The sequence below is a fragment of the Mauremys mutica genome, chromosome 9, assembly GCF_020497125.1.
Source record: "Mauremys mutica isolate MM-2020 ecotype Southern chromosome 9, ASM2049712v1, whole genome shotgun sequence".
In the NCBI taxonomy this organism is placed as follows: Eukaryota; Metazoa; Chordata; order Testudines; family Geoemydidae; genus Mauremys; species Mauremys mutica.
In genome coordinates, this window is record NC_059080.1 from 17,811,855 (window position 1) to 17,835,395 (window position 23,541).

The 23,541-nt window shown below is 47.7% G+C and overlaps 1 long non-coding RNA gene across 1 annotated transcript in view; it reads right to left on the reverse strand.

The window, feature by feature from the left end:
• LOC123377096 overlaps positions 1 to 22,825 on the reverse strand; it is a 33,414-nt gene extending 10,589 nt beyond the window's left edge. The window contains exons 1-2 of the long non-coding RNA XR_006582082.1: positions 22,671 to 22,825; positions 17,793 to 17,904 (exon numbers count right to left, since the gene is read on the reverse strand). This is a non-coding gene — a long non-coding RNA (uncharacterized LOC123377096). The remainder of the gene's footprint in view (positions 1 to 17,792; positions 17,905 to 22,670) is intronic.
• Positions 22,826 to 23,541: the final 716 nt, after the last annotated feature.

The following is a 23,541-nucleotide window of genomic DNA, read 5'->3' on the forward strand; positions in this document are numbered from 1 at the left end:
GGGCTGGTCTGCACTGGCGAGGGGGAATCGATCTAAGATACGCAACTTCAGCTACTGTATTCACGTAGCTGAAGTCGAAATATCTTAGTTCGACTTACCTGGCTGTTCTCACGGTGGCAAGTCGACTGCCGCGGCTCCCCTATCGACTCTGCTTACTCCTCCTGCCGAGGTGGAGTACAGGCGTTGATCCCGGATAGATTGATTACTACTTGCCGAGCCGGCGAGTAGTGTAGACGTGGCCTTTATGTCTTATGTCATCCAACTTTTAATTCTATTAAAAGCACTTAGAGACTGGGATTCTTTCTTATATTTAAATGAACAAATAACACTGTCTCTGTTTTTATGTTCTTGCTGGTTCCTGTCCTCAGACGCCCTTAACAAATGTACCTTGCTCTACTAATTCTGTTTTAAAACTCTCCACACACAAATCTGTTTTGGTTTGATGTAAAGGTGCAGGAAGCATTAAATTGCATTTGTACAGTTTTACAATTTACCACCAGATTATCAAATTAACAATTTAATTGTGCATTAATTTTTTATCAGGTTAATGTGAGAGAGGAGAAGAGAACATGGTACTATAAATACTTGTGGTTTTGCTTTTCTTTTTTACCGTGCCTAGACCTGTCAGATACATACACAATAAAACAATTAACAATTAATCACGTCTTGAAATGTTCTTTCAAGGGATTCCAATTGTGATCTGCAAGTAGAACCTAACGCCAGTTTAGATCCTACTTGAACTAAAAATCTGGCTGTTTAAGAGATACTGTTGTACTTTGTAAAGGAAACTTGACATTACAAAATAATTATTTACATAATTAAATGTTTATTAATGATATGTCACCTTGATATATTTGGTCATAATCTATTAGCAGTTGGATCAAATATTCTGACATTGCTTATTTAGGGGATGTCACAGGTTCACTCGAGCACCTCTCCCGGTACTCACCAGACAGCTGTGACAGGATCCAATCATTGAATCCCTGGGCATGGGCGGCAGGTTATATATGTATGCGGTGCCCGGGCTCCAGTAATATTCAGGGCCGGGTGCCCTGCTCCAGCAATATTTGGAGCCGGGTCTCTCCCCCGGCTCTGCCTGGATCGGGCTCCGGCCCCCGCGGGCCTCCCCCCCCGCCACGCTGCGTCCCTGCCTGGAGCAGGTCCCAACCCCCGCCTGCCACCCCTCCCCCTGCGTGTCCCCCCCCGCCGCGCCACGTCCCTGCCTCACAAAAAGCAGCACGCGCCTCTCCCATGCCTGCTCTGTGCTGCCGGAGATCGGCTCCCGGCAGAACGGCTGTCTGCTGCCGCAGGGTCCTAGCGCCTGCCCTCCACTAATGGCAAGGCAGGCTGCCCTTACCCTGCCCTTCCGCCCTCACTCTGAGCCTCCCCAATGCCCCAAACCCTCATCCCCAGCCAGAGCCCTCATCCCCCCGCACCCTAATCCTCAACCCCAGCCAGAGCCCTCATCCCCCCACACCCTAATCCTCAGGCCCAGCCAGAGCCCTCATCCCCCCGCACCCTAATCCTCAGCCCCAGCCAGAGCCCTCATCCCCCCCCGCACCTAATCCTCAGTCCCAGCCAGAACCCTCATCCCCCCTGCACCCTAATCCTCAGCCCCAGCCCTGAGCGCCCTCATCTCCCCTGCACCCTAATCCTCAACCCCAGCCAGAACCCTCATCCCCCCTGCACCCTAATCCTCAGCCCCAGCCCTGAGCGCCCTCATCCCCCTGCACCCTAATCCTCAGCCCCAGCCAGAGCCCTCATCCCCCCTGCACCCTAATCCTCAGCCCCAGCCCTGAGCGCCCTCATCCCCCCGCACCCTAATCCTCAGCCCCAGCCAGAGCCCTCATCCCCCCGCACCCTAATCCTCAGCCCCAGCCCTGAGTCCCCTCATCCCCCCGCACCCTAATCCTCAGCCCCAGCCCTGAGTCCCCTCATCCCCCCTGCACCCTAATCCTCAGCCCCAGCCCTGAGTCCCCCCACATCATGAGCCCCACAGCCCTCACCCCACACCCCAAACCTCTGCCCTAGCCCTGAGCCCCTTCCTGCATCATGAACCCCTCATCCCCAATCCCCAGCCAGAGCCCTCATCCCCCCACACCCTAATCCTCTGCCCCAGCCCTGAGCGCCCCCACATCATGAACTCCTCATCCTCAGCCCCACAGCCCTCACCCTGCACTCCCTTCTATCCCCCAAACGCCCTCCCAGAGCATGCACCACCTCCCCTTTCCTATGCCCCCACCCCCAGCCCAGAGCCTGCACCCAAACTCCGTCCCAAATCCTGCACCCTTCACCCCCTCCTGCACACCCACGCCCTGCCCCAGCCCGGAGCCTGCACCCAGCACCCAAACTCCCTCCCAGAGCCTGCACCCCTCACCCCTTCCTACCCCCCCCCCACCAGCCCAGAGCCTGCACCCAAACTCCGTCCCAAATCCTGCACCCCTCACCCCCTCCTGCACACCCACGCCCTGCCCCAGCCCGGAGCCTGCACCCAGCACCCAAACTCCCTCCCAGAGCCTGCACCCCTCACCCCTTCCTACACCCCCACCCCCAGCCCAGAGCCTGCACCCAAACTCCGTCCCAAAGCCTGCACCCCAATCCCCAGCCCAGGACCTGCACCCCATACCTCCCCCCAAAACCCTGCCCAGAGCCTTAGGCAGGTGGGGGCAGAGTTTGGGGGGGGGCGGAGCTGGGGGGGGGGTTCTGGGCACCACCAAAATTTCTACAAACTTGCCACCCATGTCCCTGGGTGCTTTAAGCCCCCAGAGTCTGAATGGCGTCCAGGCACTGTTGCTATCTTAAGGCCGTGGGGCAAACGCTCAAGGTACAGATTGATCCAGCACTCCCTCCTGAGAGCTGCAATCATTTGATCTTCTGACCAGCCCCTGGAACATGTGTTAACCCCTCCCAGTAGCTTAAACACTCCCTTTCCCAGAACTCCACCCAAAGGTATGAGTCTTCTTGTTTACCTTCTCAAGGAGGCATGTGATAGGTTTAGATGCTTAATACACATAAAGACAGACTTTTTGCACAATATTCTCAACCACCATTCCTCCTTCTTTAATAGCATGAGAAAAATGCAGCTCTATGCAGAAATACTAAACCCTACATACGTTTCCCTGTCTTAAGTTCCTTGCCACTCGTGAGCATTCTCTGGGCTGAGGACAGGGTCATCTGGGGCTGTCCAGTGTCTTTCTGTTCACAGTGCCCTTCTCCCCACTGCTCGTCTCCTCTCACCTTGGCTGGTTTGTCCCCTTCCCCTCTCCTGACCAAATTTCCTGGGTGTTTCCTGAGCCATCCCCTACAAGTTATTTTATAACCTCCTGCTCTGTCGCCTCTGTCTCTTTGTCTGTGTGACGGGGAGTCTGCCCCATACTGGCCCATAAGAGGTAATAGAGCCTAGGGAGGCTGCGCAGGAGGCAGCCAATTAGAGAGGGTCTGCGAGGAGCAGCGAATCAGGGCTGGGCAGGCCCATATAAGGAAGGCTGCAGGGCAAAGCAGCTTCAGTTGCACCCTGGAGCTCAAGGAGGGAGGACTGGCTGCCTTGCAGGTGAAAAAAAGCCAGCACCCTGGACAAAGCAGTGCTGCTAGCAGGGACCAAGGGGTGCTAGGGAAGAGACCCTGGCTGGTGACTGGGAGTTGCAGCCTGACACCCTGAGACAAGGGCAAAGAAGATGCTGGGGTTGCGGGGAAGTGGCCCAGGGAAATAGACTGAGAGGTTGAAAGGGATGCAGCATGTGACTGCCATCTACAGGGTCCCTGGGCCGGGACCTGGAGTAGTGGGTGGGCCCAGGTTCCCCCTCCCCTTGTCACTGAGGAAGGGGCTGGACCATTGGACTGCAGTACTGTCCCCTGGAAGTGGGGGAGCACAGTGTGCGGCATAGCTAGAGGGCTGTGTCCTGAAGAAGATGCCACGGAGTGACAGATCCAGAAGCAGAAGTGATGGCGGGTGAGACACCACCAAGAGTCAGTGTACTAACCTGTGGAGCTGATCTGCAAGATGACCAGTGGGAGGTGCTAGCGTAGTGAGTCGGACCCTGTCACAGTCCTGCTTGGGAAATATTCACTCTCCAACCCTGACCCCAGCCCCGCCAGTGTCCTGTTGAGGGAAGCTGGAAAGAACTGTAGGGTGCAGTTACTCTTTTGTTCTCCCATATAAGGCCTATTCAGGAGCTGATAATCCTTAATGATTGGCTGTGATTTCTGGTCTGGGCAGTACATGCTTAAAAGTTTGCCACCATTGGTGGATACAGAGAGGCATTCATGATATAGCAATTTTCATAGCAACAACTGCAGAATAACATCATAATATCAACCAGAATTTGTAAGTCATATATTAGTTCACCAAATCATCATAGAGAGGGTCTAGAGACAGATACACCTAAGCAAATGAGATTAGAAAGTCTGGAATAATTCCAAGGAAGTCAGATCAATTACTTTGGTTTAATCTAGTGTCCACAAGTTTGAAATCTGTCCCCATGTCTTCTCTTGATGTGAGTATAACGTCCACTAATAGGGTAACCAGACAGCAAATGTGAAAAATCGGGACTGGGGTGAGGGGTAATAGGAGCCTATATAAGAAAAAGACCCAAAAATTGGGACTGTCCCTATAAAATCGGTACATCTGGTCACCCTACCCACTAATGTTCATAAGGGATATGTGTATTATTATTATTATTATTTATTATTAATACAAATAAAAATCATTCGTGTACAATTAATTTACAAACTGTGATTTGGGCGATCTGTTTGATATTGGGAAGGGAACTATGTATGTATATCTGTGTCAGACTGCAAACTCTATTTAGCATGTAGGGGTTGCTGTTTCTCTGTTTTCACCTCCAGGTGGGACTGAAATTCCCAGGGGAGGTGACACGGAGCTAACCATGGAGGGTCATTAAACCTTGATTTTTCTCTGCTCACATGGAAGCATCTTTAGACAAAGAGTTGTGTACCCACCTAGAAGAACCAGTCTGCCTATGTGGGCTGGTAACTAAGAATGGACTATCTGGTGAGGCTGATCAGGATCAGTGACAAATGGGACTGGAGTTTGTAAGAAAGAGTCTCTCATCAGCTGTTTTGAGGGAGAAGAGACCAGAAGCAGAAAGCTGGCTGCTGGAGTGAAAGAAGACTCCATGTTCTGGAGGGGAAGCTGTGTGCAGGAGGGCAGAGGGAGAGGAAGCCTCAGCTCAAAGAATGCTCAAGAGTGTTAGGAAGCTAAGGCAGGGAAATGCATGTAAGAGTTTTATTGTTTTGTCAGGATATATATATTTCTTGTGCTATCCAAAGTAGAAAGTGTGACCCTGGAACCTCTTGATACTGATGGACAGAGGACACAGGGGGTACATAGAGATGTACAGGGATCTTTTGGGTCAGTTATAGGCATAATAATTGACTAAAGGGTGGTATGCAAGGTCTTTACTGAAAACCAGTAACACACTGGTCATCATAATCACTGTGAAATATTTAATATTACAGATATTTAAAGATTTATGTACTTATATTGGAAATTATATTCCTAAAGTGTATGAGTTAAAGCAGGTCACCAGGAGCGAAAAACATGTTCCTTTCAGACAGGCAGGAGACATTTATTTGCCTAGTTATATGAAAATTTAGTATTGAGTAATTTACTATGGAAGCCTATTTGTATACTAAGCCACCAGCTAATCAAGATTGTGAAATCTACAGGAAGGACAGACAGCAGGAGTGAGTCCAGTTTATGGGTAAAGGTCAAGGGATTTGTTCTGACATATCTGGGGTTGCTAAAGGACAGCTTGGTGTCTTTCACCCGGAAGTGAGCTGATGGGGAGTTGCTTCATAAACAGAATTTCACAACCACACCTAGCTGTCGTATGCTGGAAGGATTTTGGCTTTTGCTCTAAATGTTATGTGGAGCTGTGCTCTGCCGTGGAGCTGGGAACAGGGCCGGCTTTAGGCCGATTCCCCTGCACTTACTAAAGCTGGTCCTGGCTGGTTAGCTGTGGTATACTGTTCCTTTGGGAACAGAGCCTCTGGGAATTCTGTGATTGGATCAGGGCTGGGAATGCCAGGGAGATGCTTAAAGGACTCTGGGTTTGGAAGATGCCTAGTGTTAACCTGTGAAGAGAAAATGGGGCCTGCAGAGGCCTGGAAGGCCGTGCTTGTGTTGCCAGAGGCTGGTGGTGGTGTTGGGGAACTACCCACAGCAGGCACATTTCAACTTCACTAAGGGCAGGTGGTAGCAAGGTGCCTCAGACCCCTGGGTACCCTGGAAGTGTCACAGTGAGTGTTTCAGAATCCATTTTGCAAAATCTGTATGTTATGTGCATCAACAATTACGTGTCCCTGGAGAGGTGAACTGTAACCAGAGTGCCCCCCATGGCTGGAGCTCTGGGAAAGAGTGTGGAATGTCTGGAATGTTTGGGGGGGGTCTGTACGAGTCCTGGGGGCCTAGGTCAGTGGACTATGACGTTAGGGTTGCCAACTTTCTATTGGCACAAAACCGAATACCCTAGCCCTGTCCCTGCCCCGCCTCTTCCCGAGGCCCTCTCCACGCTCACTACATTCCCCCTCCCTCAGTGGCTCACTCTCCCTCACCCCCACTCACTTTCACTGGGCTGGAGTAGGGGGTTGGGGTGCAGAAGGGGATGAGGGCTCTAAATGGGGGTGTGGGCTCCAGGGTGGGGCCAGAAATGAGGGTTTCAGGATGTAGGAGGGGGCTCCGGGTTGGGGCAGGGAGTTGGGCTGGTGGAGGAGTGAGTGCTCTGACCTGGGGGTGCTGGCTCTGGGGTGCAGCCAGGGATGAGGGGTTTGGGATGTTGGAGGGTGCTCCGGGCTGGGGGGTGGGGATGAGTGATTCGGAGTGCAGGAGGGGGTGAGGGCTCTGGGGTGGGGCTGAGGATGACGTCCACTAATAGGGATGAGGGGTTCAAGTTGTGGGAGGGGATTCTGGGCTGGGGTAGGGGGTTGAGTTGCAGGGGGGATGAGGGCTCTGGGCTAGGAGTGTGGGCTCTGGAGTGCAGGAGGGGGCTCTGGGTTTGGGGGGCTCAGGGCTGGGATTGGGGTGCAGGAGAGGGTACAGGATCTGGGCTGGGGGTGCAGGCTCTTTGCTGGGGATAAGAGGTTTGGGGTGCAGGAAGGGGTTGGGGGGATTAGGGCGGGGGCAGCGGGTTGGGGCTTGGGGTTGGGGTGCAGGCTTACCTCGGGTAGCTCCTGGTCAGTGGCGTGGCAGGGCTAAGGCAGGCTGCTTGCCTGTCCGGGGACTACGCTACGCCCCGGAAGCAGCCAGCAGGTCTAGCTCCTTGGCGGGGCAGGCAGGAGGCTCCGTGGTGCACACTTCTCTCGCCCACATGCATTGCCCCCCCAGATCCCATTGGCCAGTTTCCAGCCAATGGGAGTGCGGACCTGGTGCTTGGGGCGGGGGCAGCACATGGAGCCCCGTGGCCCCCCTGCCTAGGAACCGGACCTGCTGAACACTTCTCGGGCACAGCACGGTGCCCCAGGTCACGTAGGTTCTAGTCTGCCTTAGCTCCGCAGCACTGCTGACCGGACCTTTAACAGCCCTGTCAGCAGTGATGACAGAGCCGCCAGGTTCCCTTTTCGACTGGGTGTTCTGGTCAAAAACCGGACACCTGGTCATCCTATGTGAGGTCCCTTTTCTGTGAAGGGGTAATAGACACAGAGAAGTGTGCCAGAGAAGCCAAAGAAAAAGAATGCTGGAGCTTACCCAAACTTTGAAAGCTTAAAAACACACAGGCCTAGTGCTTGGGGCCCAAAGAGAGCAGCCTGGTGAGTGTGCAGAAGGGGAGCTTTACCAGGGCGGTGACACAAACCAAGAGTAAGATATAGCCATGTCCCAAAAGCAAGGCATGGGACCACATTTCATCTATGGGAAGGTGTGGAGAGATCATTGTGAAAGAGAATGTGGTAGGAAGAATTCCTGTCAGAGTGGGGGGACCACAGAGGGGTGCTTAGCAGGCGGGATGTCGGAGGCTGTTCCAAGAATAGAGTGTATGAAGGAAGCCTCAGAACAAATGGATATAAACTGGACACTAGGAAGTTTAGACTTGAAATTAGACCAGGGGTCGGCAACCTTTCAGAAGTGCTGCGCCGAGTCTTCATTTATTCACTCTAATGTAAGGTTTCGCGTGCCAGTAATACATTTTAACGTTTTTAGAAGGTCTCTTTCTATAAGTCTGTAATATATAACTAAACTATTGTTGTATGTAAAGTAAATAAGGCTTTTAAAATGTTTAAGAAGCTTAATTTAAAATTAAATTAAAACGCAGAGCCCCCCGGACTGGTGGCCAGGACCCGGGCAGTGTGAGTGCCACTGAAAATCACCCATGCCATAGGTTGCCTACCCCTGAATTAGACGAAGGTTTCTAACCATTAGAGGAGTGAAGTTCTGGAACAGCCTTCCAAGGGGAGTGGTGGGGGCAAAAGACATATCTGGCTTCAAGTCTAAGCTTGATAAGTTTATGGAGGAGATGGCATGATGGGATAGCCTAATTTTGGCAATTAATTCATCTTTGATTATTAGCAAGTAAATATGCCCAGTGGTCTGTGATGGGATGTTAGATGGGGTGGGATCTGGGGTCTTGGCTACACTTGCAGATTTGCAGCACTGCAGCAGGGTGTGAAAAAACACCCCTTCCAGCGCTGCAAGTTGCGGCGCTGCAAAGCGCCAGTGTGATCAGAGCCCCAGCGCTGTACGTTAATCCCCATAGGGAGGTGGAGTACGGACAGCACTGGGAGAGCTCTCTCCCAGCGCTGGCGCTCCGACCACACTCGCGCTTCAAAGCACTGCTGCGGGAGCGCTCCCGCGGCAGCGCTGTGCAGCGCTAAGTGTAGCCATAGCCTGAGTTACTACAGAGAATTCTTTCCTGGGTGCTGGCTGGTGAGTCTTGCCCACATGCTCAGGGTTTAACTGATCGCCATATTTGGGGTTGGGAAGGAATTTTCCTCCAGGGCAGATTGGAAGAGGCCCTGGAGGTTTTTCGCCTTCCTCTGCAGCGTGGGGCATGGGTCACTTGAGGATTCTCTGCACCTTGAGGTCTTTAAACCACGATTTGAGGACTTCAGTAACTCAGACATAGGTTAGGGGTTTGTTACAGGAGTGGGTGGGTGAGATTCTGTGCCCTGCATTGTGCAGGAGGTCAGACTAGATGATCATAATGGTCCCTTCTGACCTTAAAGTCTATGAATCTTGACAGTGAGAAGAAAGAAAGTAAATTTTAATAAGAAACAGGAAGCCAAGGAAGAGGTTGCTGTGGTTGTCGCAGCAGGCCAGGAAGTGGTGTTTTGAAGAGACTGTGATGGGAGACAGCCAGGAGAAGGCTGCAGTAACCTACCAAAGCACAGACAAGGGTTTAAGCCAGGGAGGGGCAAACTACGTCCACGGGCCGCTTCCAGCTCATCAGGCCTTTTAATCCCGCTTCAAGCTCCCGCTGCAGAGCGAGGTCGGGGAATTTCCGTGTGGCTCCCGGAAGCAGTGGCACATCTCCCCTCTGGCTCCAGCTCCTACACATAGGGGTAGCTGGGGAGGGGGCACCATGCCCCGCCCCAAGCCCTGCTCCCACAGCTCCCATTGGTTGGCAAGTGTGGCCAATGGGAGTTGCAGGGGTGGCACCTGCAGACGGGGCAGTGTGCAAAGCTTCCTGGCCGCGCCTCTGCGTAGGAGCTGGAAGAGGGACATGCCGCTGTTTCTGAGAGCTGCTTGAGGTAAGCACCGCCTTGAGCCTGCACTGCTGACCTCCTCCCACGTCCCAACCCCATGCCCAACCCTGATCCCTCTCTTGCCCTCCGAACCCCTCGATCCCATCCCGGAGCACCCTCCTACACCCCAAGCCCCTCATGCCCAGCCCCACCCCAGAGCCTGCACCTTCAGTCAGAGCCCTCCCCCATCCCCTCCCCCCCGGCACAAGCACAGAGCCCTCTCCCACACCCTGAACTCCGTATTTCTGGCCCCAACCCAGAGCCTGCACCTCCTGTCAGAGCCCTCACCCCCTCCCACACTCTAACCCCCAATTTCATGAGCATTTATGGTCCGCCATACAATTTCTATACCCAGATGTGGCCCTCAGGCCAAAAAGTTTGCCCACCCCTGGTTTAAGCAGTGGGGACAATGAGGATAGGGAATGGAATCCGGTGGTATTAAAGAGGGAGACGGGGCAGGTGGGTGGGAGGGATGGTCAGAAATTAGTCAGAAACTTGGCATGAAATGAGAAGGCGAGTCAGAGATGATACAAGTTGTGAGTCTGGAATACTGGACAGACAAAGTGGTCAGTGACGACAGAGAAGGAAATATATCCCTTAAGCAAGAGTAACCTGACTCCACCATTTCCACTATCTACCCTGAGTGTAGCATTATTACTTCCAGCTTATCTATTGTGAGGCTTTAACTCCTAGCAAAGTGTAAAATACTGACTATTAGTCCTTTGACCAAAAACAAGTGAAGAAGCGTATTTTCCAGACAGCACGCTGGATGAATTTAAATTGACAGCAGTTGTGTTTGTATGTTACTATAATGAATTTTGGTCGAAAGACTGGAAAAAAAAACAACAACAAAAAGACAGGAATGGGGACCATTATTTCAAAATGGCTAGAAAAAAAGGGGATGAGAGTGTTTCTTGCATCAAAACAGCTGGTAGTACTCTTAGCAGTCAGGTTTTAGTTTCTCCCTATTTTGTTTTATTGCATTCAGTGTTTGTTATTTGACTTATAACACTGCCCACTTACGGTGCTAACATTAAGGACTATTCAAAATTTCCATTATATATCATTGTTGCTGCTCCACTTTGTGTATGGGTATCTATACCTGTCCGTCTGACCTGAAAGTTGGAATTACAAAGGCATTTGTTTGAAAAAAACTAATTGGATTTAGTTGTTTTAAACTTCTAAAAGTGTTTTAAAAGTGAGATGTGGGTTGTCTGGTTAGTTATTACATAGTGTGCTGCTGCTGCCTATGCATACAATTTTTTAAAAAGCCAGTGGCTTTCCATGACTTATGGGGCTTGACTCAACTCCCATGCAAGTTAACTTCCATGGGAGTTAGATCAGGCCCCTCATGGGCCAAATACTCTCACCTTACTCCTGTGAGTAGCCCCAAATGTCCAGGGTAGGAGTTTCAAGAGAACAGTGAATGTAGCAGCAGGTTCCTTTTAGAGGTCCAAAGTTATTTACCAAAATAAGTCTGAAAAGTAAACAGCTCTATTTCTTCCCTTTCCTCGACTGCTCTCATCTCTTCACCATCTGACACCTTTTTGTGTTTTTCTACGACTCTTCCTTTTTTAACAATACTTTTTTCTTTCTCTCTTTTTATTTTCTATTTTTTCCCTCAACACCACCTGGCCAATTTTCTCCTCCTAGGGAGGGGCGGGCTCAAAAACAAATTATCCCTCAATATTCAATGGGCCAAGTCAATGGAAACTGCAAGTATTCAGCACCTCTCTGGATTTAACCCAATAAAAACTATATATAAAAGAAAAAGCAAGCAAACAAATTCAGAGGAAGGTGCCATATGAAACAAAGAGAGAATGATCTACCGTGTCCCAGAAACCAATGCTTATTAGATGCTTGATCCTTTTCCCACTGAAGACAATGACAAAACTCCTTTGCTTTCAGCAGTGCACGATCATACCCTAATTTCAAGATTATCAATAAAGATGAATAAATATATGAGGCCAAATTCATCCCAGCATGACTCCACTGATTTCTCCACAAGAGATTAATCTGGCCCATATGCTATAGAAGGTCTTGGCACCAGTGCAAGGGAACGTGTGATAAACAGAAGACTTACACAGTTTTACATTGATTAGCCAGGTTTTCATTTCAGACTAATTATCGTTCCACAATGTAACTTACTGGCAATTCCTCTTAATACTGGATTAAAAAGTTTAATACAAGCAAGCCCTGTTCAGCACCATAGGAAGTCTAAAGTAATGCTAATTAAACCCGATAATCTCGTAAATCTATAGTTGTAAATAGTGCTCTTGGCTGTTAAGTGATACTTTAGCCACTTACTGTAATTTCTGTAATGCAAGCTGTTTGGTTTTAAAAAAAACGAATATTGAGGTTTATTGGGACAAGAATAAAGTGTCTGCCATTCCCAGGAAATAACAATAAAATAATTACACTTAGTACTGTACAACTTCAAAGTGCTGTACAAACATTAACTAAATCTCACTGTATCTCCCAGTGCTATAAAAAAAACCCACTTCCACAAGGGGGTTAGCTGCAAGCGCTGGTGCACTGTCTACACTGCCACTTTACAGCACTGAAACTTGCAGCGCTCAAGGGTGTGTTTTTTCACACCCCTGAGCAAGAAAGTTGAAATGCTGTAAAGTGGCAGTGTAGACAAGGTCTTAGTGAGAAAAAGCAAGAAAGGAGGAGCAGCAGGATGAGAACAGATGAAAGGGGAACCAGGAGGAGAGAGAAAAAAAACAGGGCCTGAAAGAAGGAAGAAGAATGTAACTGAAGTGCTTAACTACATGCTGCTACTTGGTCACGTTTCCCTGCACAGCCTGCCCTCAGCTTGTGCTTACATATGCAACACTGCACTTCTGTGTCAAATGTGGCCCAAATTGTTTCCTAGATGCGTTGTGAGCATTCTCCCTGTTTCCCTTCCCAGCCCACCCCAAGAAAAGAAATTCTGGCATCTATGGCAGTGGCATGTTAACCATCAGCAATCGGGTGCTTCAGGCCTTCTTTGCCAACCAGCCAAAAAGACACTTGTTTCAAAGAAAGTAAGGAGGACAGTTTTCTGATGGCATTAATTACACTACAGGGATTGAGAAAGAGTGGCATGTCCCACTTCCCTCTACACAGTCAAAACGGCAGAGTGGGCTGAAATTAAACAGCATCTGTGCTGCCACCTGCTGCAGGATTTTACATGTATTCGCTACAGCAGTTCTTGGCTTCCATTTTCAAAAAGCATGTTGGAGGAAAGAGGACAAAGGGGCATATTACAGAGAAGGTGGAGCTGGGTGCATAGTATAAATTTCCTTACAGAAAGCCTTTTAAATTGGAGTTAAAGGTGAAATATCTATCAATCACTTAAGGGGGAAAAGAATCTTTAAGAGAGCAATATATCCCAAAAGCTCCGTTGTGTGTGTGCATATACAGAATCACAGTGATTTTGCTTGAAATCAACCAGGGAGAAGCCTCGCTGGTAAATTTGCCTGCATAGCTCTTGTGACTGCATTTATAATCATACTAACTGTGCATTCACAAGCCTGTAGATATGGGTTTGTGGTTTTCTCCACAAAATAAAAAAAAGTAGCCGGAAAAGTCCAAGTAACAGTGACATTTACATTTTAGGGAGTATGGACATGCCCAGTTAAAATGACTGAAACAGCCTTTGACTGCATAGATTCTGGTAGGATTTGGCTAGATATCAGTACTGCTAAACTGTACTCATCCACTCGCCTTAGGTAAATAAATATTATAGGCAGGTGACTGAGCTGTCCATAATCCCCGTGGCAAGAATGGGAGAGTAGATTTGATACTTTGGGTAGGAAGATTTCCTACAGTTTTGCAAGGCTGCCTAGTAGGTTTTCTTTAAGGTTGTCATGTAGTCCCACTATGAGAAAATTACTGTCTATATAGAATTTTCTAAGGTGCCTGTCACCAAGGTACAAAAGCATCTAGGGCAGGGATGGGCAAACTATGGCCCGCGGGCTGGATCCGGCCCTTCAGGGCTTTGGATCCGGCCCGCGGGATTACCCCTGGTGGTGCTGCGGGCCCGGCGCTGCTCTCAGAAGCAGCCCCCGAGCCGGGAGGCAAAGGGCTCCATGTGCGCACGCAGAGCCGTCTGCCCCCCCCCCCACCCAGGGGCCGCAGCACTTCCTGGAGTGGCGTGGGGACAGGGCAGGCATGCAGGGAGCCTGCCCTGGCCCTGGTGTGCGCCACTGCCACCCCGGAGCCACTTTAGGTAAGCGGCACCGGGCTGGAGCTCAAACCCCTCCTGCCCCCGCCCCCCAACTTCCTGCCCTAAGCCCTCTGCCTGTACCTCGCACCCCTCCTGCACCCAACTCCCTGCCCTGAGCCCCTTTCTGCACTCCTGTGCTTTCCAACCACCTGCCCTGAGCTCCCTGCTGCACCCTGCACCCCGTGCACCCCAACTCCCTGCCCTGAGCCCCATCCTGCACTCCGCACCCCTCCTGTACCCCAACCCCCTTCCCTGAGCCCCCTCTTACACTCTGCACCCCTTCTCTGCCCCAATCCCTTGTCCTGAGTCCCTTCCTCCACATCCCGCACTCCACCCGCCCTGCCCCGGCCCTGCATACAATTTCCTCACCCAGATGTGGCCCTCGCCCCAAAAAGTTTGCCCACCCCTGATCTAGGGGCTAGAACAGAATATTGTGAGTCAAGAATGTTTGCAATGCTTTTTGAGACCAACTGATGACAAGCCCTATATAGGTGCAACGTATTAATATTAATAGTATCCTGTCTCAGAGGTGGAGACAAACTGAAATAGCTACCTGCAGATAAGGCTTGATGCATGCTAGCAAGCCTGGGGCAGGCTCACCCTGCCTTTGGCCATGCTGATCCTGTTACATGGATAGAAGACTTGCTCTCAAGGGCCATCACCAGCATCACATTCACTACAAAAAGACTGTGGATATATCTACTCTACCCGCCGGATTGGTGGGCCTCGATCGATCCAGCGAGGATCGATTTATCGTATCTAGTCTAGACGCGATAAATCGACCCCCGAGTGCTCTCCCATCGACTCCTGTACTCCAGTGCCATGAGAAGCGCAGGCAGAGTCGACGGGGGAGCGGCAGCAGTCGACTCACCATGGTGAAGACACCACAGTAAGTTGATCTAAGTATGTTGACTTCAGTTATGTTATTCACGTAGCTGAAGTTGTGTAACTTAGATCGATTTCCCCCGCCCCCATTGTAGACCAGGAGTGTGAATTCTGTTGGGGGAGAAGGCTGGTAACACTGAAATAAATTTATGCAAGCCCTAAATAATATACACAATGGACGTAAGGATTGTAGGAACTTTTGGACTGTTTCATAAGCACAAATTCTACCTGATTCTATTTACAAAGGACAGGGAATGCCCTAAGCCATATTTAAGTATTTAATATAAAGTGGAACAGCTTCACCAGGAGACATTAAGAGACCTGTCCAAAAATACCTTGCAGCCTGGTGTCTAGAGCATTCACCAAAGAGATGAGAAACCTGGATTTAAGTCCCACCTCTGAAACAGGCAGAGTGAGGATTTTTAACCCAGGTCTCCCACTTTCTGGGTGAGTGCTCTAACCATTGTGATATAGGATGTAACAGTGTCACCGCTCCGTCGGACTCTGTTTTGTTCTGGGCCTGATCCAATAGGTGTGCTCAGAGACTGCCTTCCAGATTGTGCCCTACAAGAGAGATCGTTTGTGGATCCCACTGGGGCTTAGGCGAGAGTTGTTAGGTGCCATGCTGCTCGGAGGTGTCAGCCCTTAGGGGGCTTTCTCCATGCCTGCTGGCAGAAATATAGGTTTCATGGGGACTTTACTGGTGGAAACTTTGGTACCATGGGAATTCAGGCACTACAGGGTTAGGTGAAAGCTGAACGGGGGGTTGAGGAACTAAATTTTAGACTTTGGCACCTAAAGTTGCAGTTAAGAACTTAAATCCTTTTGTGGAAATAGCCCTAAGTTTTGCAATATAAGAATTCTGAAAATTCTCGTTGGAAAAACAAAGCTCATGCAATATGCATCACCAGGCCTCTTTCATTCTTATAGAACAGAACAAGTTGACAGGAAAAATTGAAATGAAAGATGATCAGATTATACCAATGAAGTAAATGAGGGCTGGCATCTCTATCCATTTGAACAGCAGCAGCCTGAGATGATGATGTTACAAATTTTTCGGGGGTTGGAGGAGGTGGATGAAAAAAAGTAGGAACTTTCGGGATACAGTAAAAAATTTCAGGAGAATGGACTGTTATTGAAAACATTCTGTCCAATTTACTAACATGAAATTAAACTGATACAGAGCATGAAGGGCAACCCCTTGTTTCAGATATCTCAGCCCAACACCAGTGCCCAGTTCCCAGGGAGAAAGAACTGACTCTAGTCAGAGACCAAACTCTTCTGCTGCTCACACAGCTCCCTGTTTAGGGACCACTGCCTGTGCACAGAACCTTGCATTACAAAATCTTGGACCAAAACAACGTCTCTTCCCAAGACTGTACATTTGCTCACATGCCAAGAAAAAGAACTTGCACGACTATATCCAACAGCCACACCTTGCGACACTTGCCATAATATCAAGTATAGACATACCATGCAATCAGGCAGTAATTTCTTGTACAAAGCATTCACTCTGCTCTCACCTAAATAAGAATTTCACCTTGGACTTCAATGGGAGCAGAGCCAAGGTCCCAATCATGCAAACCTTTACACCAAAGAGTAGCCCTTCCAGGAGTAGTTCCATGGATGTTAGGGAAGATGTGTGTGACTAAAGCTCTGCAGAGACCAGGCCCAAAGCCCTTAACTAGGTGCATGCATGTGTATGAAGTATACAATAGGCAAGAGTATTAGCTGGTGTGGGGCAGCTCCAATGAACTCAATGGAACTACAGCAATTTACACTAGTTAAGAATCTGACCCAGTGTTTGTTAGTCTATAAGGTGCAACAGAACTCGTTGCCAACCTAAAAGAATGGCTTAAAACTGAGATACTATGGTGGGTTGCATGCTAAAATACCTAATGCTAATATCTCATAGTTCAGTTGTGCTAGGGATTTCACAGTAAGGTTATGCTGTGGATGATTTTATTTATTTATCTATCAAAAATTAACAGTCAAAAGACAGAATACAATATATGGTACACTCTTAACAAGGCAGTGCACTTGGAGTGGACCAGAAGAGGGGACAGAGGCTGCTAGCCCTGAACTGTGACATACCTCCTAAATCAAACCAGTGCAAGTTTCTTATTGAGACAACACTTTACTGTTTAGAGACCTCTGGGATAGACATTTCCAAGGCACATTAGCCTGACTAACTGAAATCAAAGACAGGTAAGCCATCAAGAAATCACTGTACACTTTAAAAAAAAATCCTTTCACTTGCCACTGTATAAATTAAAACTATCAGCAAGCTCTTCCTGTGAAAGCATGAACAAGCAGAGGAGGCACTGACTGCAGGATTCATCCCAATTCTGAGATAGGGGAAACAGCCCCAGTCACTAAACATGCATGAGATACAGATTAAGGAGGATAGTCCCCTGTTTGTTTCAGACACTTCAAACTATACAGGTGTGCCTGAGTCAGACCCTTAGATTTGCACCCCCAACTTCCTCCAGCCACTGTCCCCTTCCCCCTAAACCCCCCCCCCCAAAATCCTTTTGAGAAACTTAGACCCAAATCTAAACTTCGTCACTCAGATCTAATCCAGGGGCAGCTGCAGTCCAAAACTGGCTTTTCCCTGCCCCATCCCACCCCAGTAAACTACCACCAAACCTGCTTCCTTCTTTTACTGCCAGCCCAGGAAAACATGTCATTTCCTGTGCCCTCTTCCTTCCCACCCTTCTGATCTCTGCCTCCTGCCTCCTTCACTTCTTTATTCCTTCTGCTACTCTAGTCTAGGCCCCTTCATGCCTGGCTTTGCTTCAGGGATTCAATCCAGCCACTCACTCCTACCATCCCCTATAGCCTGGGAGTAACTAGGGAAGTTACGTTAATGAGTCCAGTCTGGGCCTTCCCTTCCCAGCATGGCCAGTCATAGGCAGATCATTACAGTGCTCAGATGTGAAATGGGGCTTCTCCCTGGCTCCTGCTCTGAAGGGTCTTGAGAGAATTAGCCACTCACCTGCCTACGAAATACTCTGCCTGGGCTCTTGTCCTGCCATCACACGTTCCTGGCAGGGTCTGGGAGGGTTGGAGCAGTCAGTGTCAACTCAACCAGCTGCTCCAGCTTGGACCTGGGGAGAACGGACAATAGACACAAATTTAAAAAACAGAACAAAAGACTCTTTCCAGCTCTATCCACAGTATAAATAAAATCCTCTAATGGCTACCTGCACTGCTGTAAACCGACCCAAACAGTTTATTGATTCGCTGCCTTTTCATGGATGGCTGGATGTTAAAGCATGATCTGAAATGGCAAAGGCCATCGACTACCCCACTGAGTCATCACCAGGCTGACTTTCAGGAGATTCGCTCTCTCTTTTAGTTAGTAAAAACCGAACCACTGAGCTAAGCACCCTCCACTCCCACTGACTTCATTTTGTAGGATCAGGCCCACTTCTGGGGTTCACAGTGAAAAACTGTGGGAGTGGGAATCTGCATCTCCCCGCCTGCCAGCACTCATCACCATTAACTAAAAAAGATAATTTCTGAGGAATGATAACATCTCCCAGAGTTAAAGGAGCAAGAATTGTATTGCTAATTAAAAAGAAAAAAAAGATTAATTTTTCTAGTGTAGTGAGTCAAGAACAAGACATACATATTTTAAAAGGTGAATAACCACTAGGGGGCACCTTACTCCATAGAGTCCTTTAATGAACTGGTTGAAGTAAGAATAGACAGCATTGTTTGAATGGAGAAACTGAACATGCACTCTATCCTGACTGTAATATTGATGTTGGGCCCCCAAGTATTTTACCACATGCCAAGACTTACACGGCAAGCTAGTGAATGTCCCTATTTTCCTCAATAATTGTCCTGTCAAAAACCCTAAAGCGATGACTGTTCTGTGTAATAATATAGACTCAAAGTGGATATTGCTGTGCCTTATCTTTGACGAATCAGCATGGAAAAACAAGAGCAACACTGAAGGAAAGCTCACTGCCCAGAGGCATCGCACAACACTAATGAGAAAGAGGGATTGATCAAGAGGAGTTTCATGGCCATTATTCTTAGCAGGTATATGATGTAGAGGAAGAGTCATTCTGTATTATACAGCACCTGGTCTCCTCACTCACCATTAAATGAATACAAAAATATCTTTATGCAATTCTGTGGGAATTTTTGATGCTTGACTCTGTGTTTCCTCTACATTCAGCTAACTGACGTTAGGATCAGATACAGCATTAGGTATTTCATCTCTGTAAAAAGACTCATGTTCAGTCTCTGTTATGTCAATAAATGGTAAGGGTAAGAGTTGTTACTTGCTTGAGCAAGGGTTGTGGGATTGGGGCTAATCCTGCAAATTGCTGAGTTCCCTCAACTGTAAAAGAAGTTGAAAGTACTAACTTGGCAAGATTGGGCCCAAAGTTAGTGCTTTGTTGCTTTGGCATTGCACTCTAGCTTTTCACTCTCCGATGCTATAGTTTTTTAAAAATAATAGGAAATGCTAGAAAGAAAGGAGTCTGTAAAATCCCTTTGGTTCTGAAAACTAAAAAACTCCAGTGCCTTGACAGTTTGCCAAAGTAAGCAACAGGAGAAACTGCACTTACCATAATCAGCTCAATTTCATAATTAGATGGAACTAATGTACTATGACAGGTATTAGGTAGCTGGGAAACTATTCTGCATGGTCTCCAAACAAAAAAAACTCATAAAACAAAACATCTACAAGTGTTACTTGAATGTTGTGTCTAGCACACACACACATCACTACTCATCACCCAGCAAACACAGCTACATTCATGTCTAAATGCAAACAACTACAAAAAGGGAGGAAAAGGGAGCAAAAGTGAATGTACAGTGCACAAATTAAACCCTGCCTCTTTCCACAAGTGCATTACAGTATTACCAACCCCAAGCATTCAGAAATCATGGGTCAGGCCCACAAATCATGAGACTGGCTTACAAATCAAGAGATTTTAAAACATAATAAATATGAGGCTCTTTTTATTTGCCTTCTAAATTGTGAGCCTTTAGGCTTAGCGTTTTCAAACTTTTCTTTGCAAACACTGAGGTAGAAACTTACTTTTTATGTTTTTATTTTATTTTTATCAATGAAAGCTGAGTTTCTGGTGTTTTCACATAACTCCAGGAGTTGGGGCTTTAAGAAAAATACTAAATATTACAAGACACATGATAAAATCAGAGCACACTGCACTCTGATTCAGTAATTATGTGATCACGTACTGCTTTTCAAATAATATAAAATAATAGAATTTTTCTACAACTGTAGTTAACCAGAGATCGAATTGTTAAATACTTTCTCTCTCCTACCTTTTGTCTTGTCTGTTTAGATTGTAAACTCTCTGGGGCAGGGACTGTCTCTTACTATGTACAGTGCCTTGCACAATGAGCCCCTGATTTTGACTGCTGCTTCTAGATGCTATTGCAATGTAAATAATAAAGACAATATTAGGTTGGTGTTATACACTAAATACAATTTGCTTGCCATCAGTTTTACCTTGCTCATTTCAAACACAGAGCTTGATTCTGAATCAGTGTAAGCAGTCACGACTCAACACTGAAGCTAATGGGAGTTGCAGGTGCTCAGCAACTCTCAGGATCAGGGCCTCAAAATTTACCTGTAATCTTTCAATTTTTAAATTTTTCCCAATGAACTCAGTCTTGAGGTTCAGATTTAAGAATCTTGGGCCAGATCTTCAGCTGGTGTAAATCAGTGTAGCTCTAGTGACTTCAGTGACACTATACACCAGTTCATGCCAGCTGAAGATCTGAGTGTCCCCCTTCTCTCACACTGCTGTCCTCCTGGGCTAGCAGTTTGCGTCGCTGCTGTCCCCATCCTCGCAAATGAATTTCAAACTCATTATTTCCCATAATTTCCTGTTAGTCTCTGATTGTTCAAGTAACATCCATCCTCATCCTTCATTGCTATCTGCCCCAGGTAGGGTGACCAGATGTCCCATTTTTAAAGGGACAGTCCCGGTTTTTGGGACTTTTTCTTATATAAGCGCCTATCACTCCCCACCCCTTGTCCCATTTTTTCACAGTTGCTATCTGGTAACCCTAGTCCCAGGATACCTGCGAATTGCTACATTTCTCGCCTACTCACAGGTTTATTACTCAGCCACTTACCACCCACCACTTCTCATCCATAGCAATTTGAATTACCACTGAAATGACAAAACCAATACAAACACTCATTATGTGATTTAATTTGATAATGTGTGTTCACCTAACACATTATCTCTCCTAGTCATATTGAAAAGGCAGGTACTTGGCCTTACAATTTTTATAACACATCCTCCTTATGCAATAAATACATCAAGTTTAGGGCCAACTTCCTGTATAACCTTGATTAATTTACACGGTCCAACTCAGTGCATTAAGAATACTGACGCACAAACCATAATTCCAGAACCTTTCATAAAATATTATCCAACCTGAAAGCAGCCATGAAGTCAAACTGAAAAAAATAAGAATGTTGATCCAAACTGAGGGACCCATCCTATCTGATCTGCCTAGCAAATTCCAAGCAAAGGTCAGAAATAGACAAAAGAAACACAGTTCCATCTAAACTTATTTTCCATTGGTGTTTATAAAATGTCTTTATTGTAACCTTTCTCGGGCAGGGACTGTGCTTTTGTTCTGTGCTTGTACACTGCTTAGGACAATGGGGTCTGGTCCATGACTACGGCTCCTAGATGCTAGTGCAATAGAAATAATAATAATTAATAGTAAACATTTATTTGTGAAACATACTCAGTAAAGAGTAATATGGGATTGATACAATATTGACACACATGGAGCTGAATTCTCTGCTGGTGTAAATGAATGGAACTTCATTGAAGCCAGTAGAACGGTGCCCATTTATACCAGCATAGAGCTTAGCTCCTAATGTAGTCCTATTGAGTCCAACCAAGCTGTCTGGTGATTCTAGCATTTATGCACCCTTGCTTTTGTTTCTATGATTTATTTGGCCAAATAATCCCTGGTGTGAATTCACTGATTTCAGTGGCATTGCATTGGGGATAACTGTGGCTCTGTCTTTAACACAACTTTAAATAACAACACAGAACTAGTGGGTTTTCTTTAAAGTTTTCCAGGTCAAAGTAGACCTAGTTGAAGTATTGCCAACTCTCTGGAGAGACACAGGATTTTGACTTGGGCTGGAGACTGGAGCCCAGTGTGGCAATGATGTGACAAGCTCTAGCCCTGCCTAGCAAATTTGAACCCTTGCATTGGCTGTCTGCCCCATTTGCCCATCTCAGGGCCTGGGGCAGAATACCAGTCAGATCTGCTGCAGGCAGAGCTCCCTCCCCATAGAAACCTGAAGCCATTCTCAGAGGAGGGGGGAGCTGAAGAGCCCAGCAGCTCAAGGAGATGCCTCCCCTCCTGTGAGCAAAGTGGAGAGGACAGTTCCTCCCCCTGCAGCGCCTGGCCTTGGAGGGGGTTGAAGACATCCTGGAGCTGCCCCCGCCCAGTCTGGAAGTGAGGAGGGGACCCTGCTCCAGCCCCCTCCACCAAGGCATAGGAGGGGGAAAGACCTGCAGGAGGAGCAGAGGTGAGGGTGGTGGTTGTGGCTGGTGGGCAGACCTGATGCAAGGCAGAACTGACTGGGTGGGGGCAGAATTAATTGCTGGGGAGGGGATGGGCAGATGTGAGGGTGAGAGCTCCTTCAGTTGGGGTGGGAATCGCCTTACCCAATACATTTTGGAGTATGGCCTACACTCATTTTCTCTCTTTTTCTCATACCCCTTCTTTTTTGTAGAAACAATTTCAATATCTTCATCCCTGCTCTATTTGAAATGTTTTCAAGTATCCTGAACTCTTTGTGATAAAGAGCCCAATGCTGTTCCCATTGAAGTCAATGAAGTCTTACCATTGATTTCAATGGAAGCAGGATCTGTCTCAAAGCCACAACAGGACTGATGACAGGGAGCACTTATCCTGATCCCTTGCAAGAATAAATGTTTCCAAGAGTCTTGTTATTGACATTCCAGAGGTTATAAGAGCACTTCCTACAGCTTGAACCCAGGAGACCCCTCAAATGTCTGTGTTTGATACAATCTGTAACAGCCCTTGGGCTGAAGAGCCTTGAACTAAGCCAGCCCTGATTACAAGATGAAACCCACCTGAGGGGAATCAGGTGCTCTAATATAAAAGACAGCAGGAAGCTGGGGATGGGTAGCTTCAAGAGGAGCAGATGAGCATAGCTCTGGATGTAGTGGAGGAACTAGAATGAAGTGGAATATGATTTTGGATTTTATGTTGAGGACTCATTGAGGATTGTTTGGATTACTTTGTGATGAAGGACTCTGATGTCTGTGTGGAACTTCATTTGATGTTAAACCAGACCCAGAAAGGGGTGCTGTGAGCCACAGCAGAAGCTAAAGGGCTACCCAGATGAAGCTACTGAGGGTAGGGTGCCTGTAAAGCAACCCCTGGTCAGATGCTCAGGAAGTGGCTACACCTCTATATAGTCAAATATCTCCTTGCTCTTTATTGCTGCTACCTGTCTTTTGGGCTGTAAGCTGTTCAAGGCAGGGTTTGGGTTTTCCTATATATCTGTATAGTGCCTGGTGTGCTTTGGTTCCAATGTCCTACAATTATGGTAATTGGCTTAGCTATAGCTGGAGTAAAATAAGCACTTTTACAAAACAGTTGCTAATTAACCTCCATGAGCAGGAAAACTTGTGTGACCAGTTCAGACTAGCTTCATAGAACTCTCCCAGCAGTGTCAGCAAAATCCA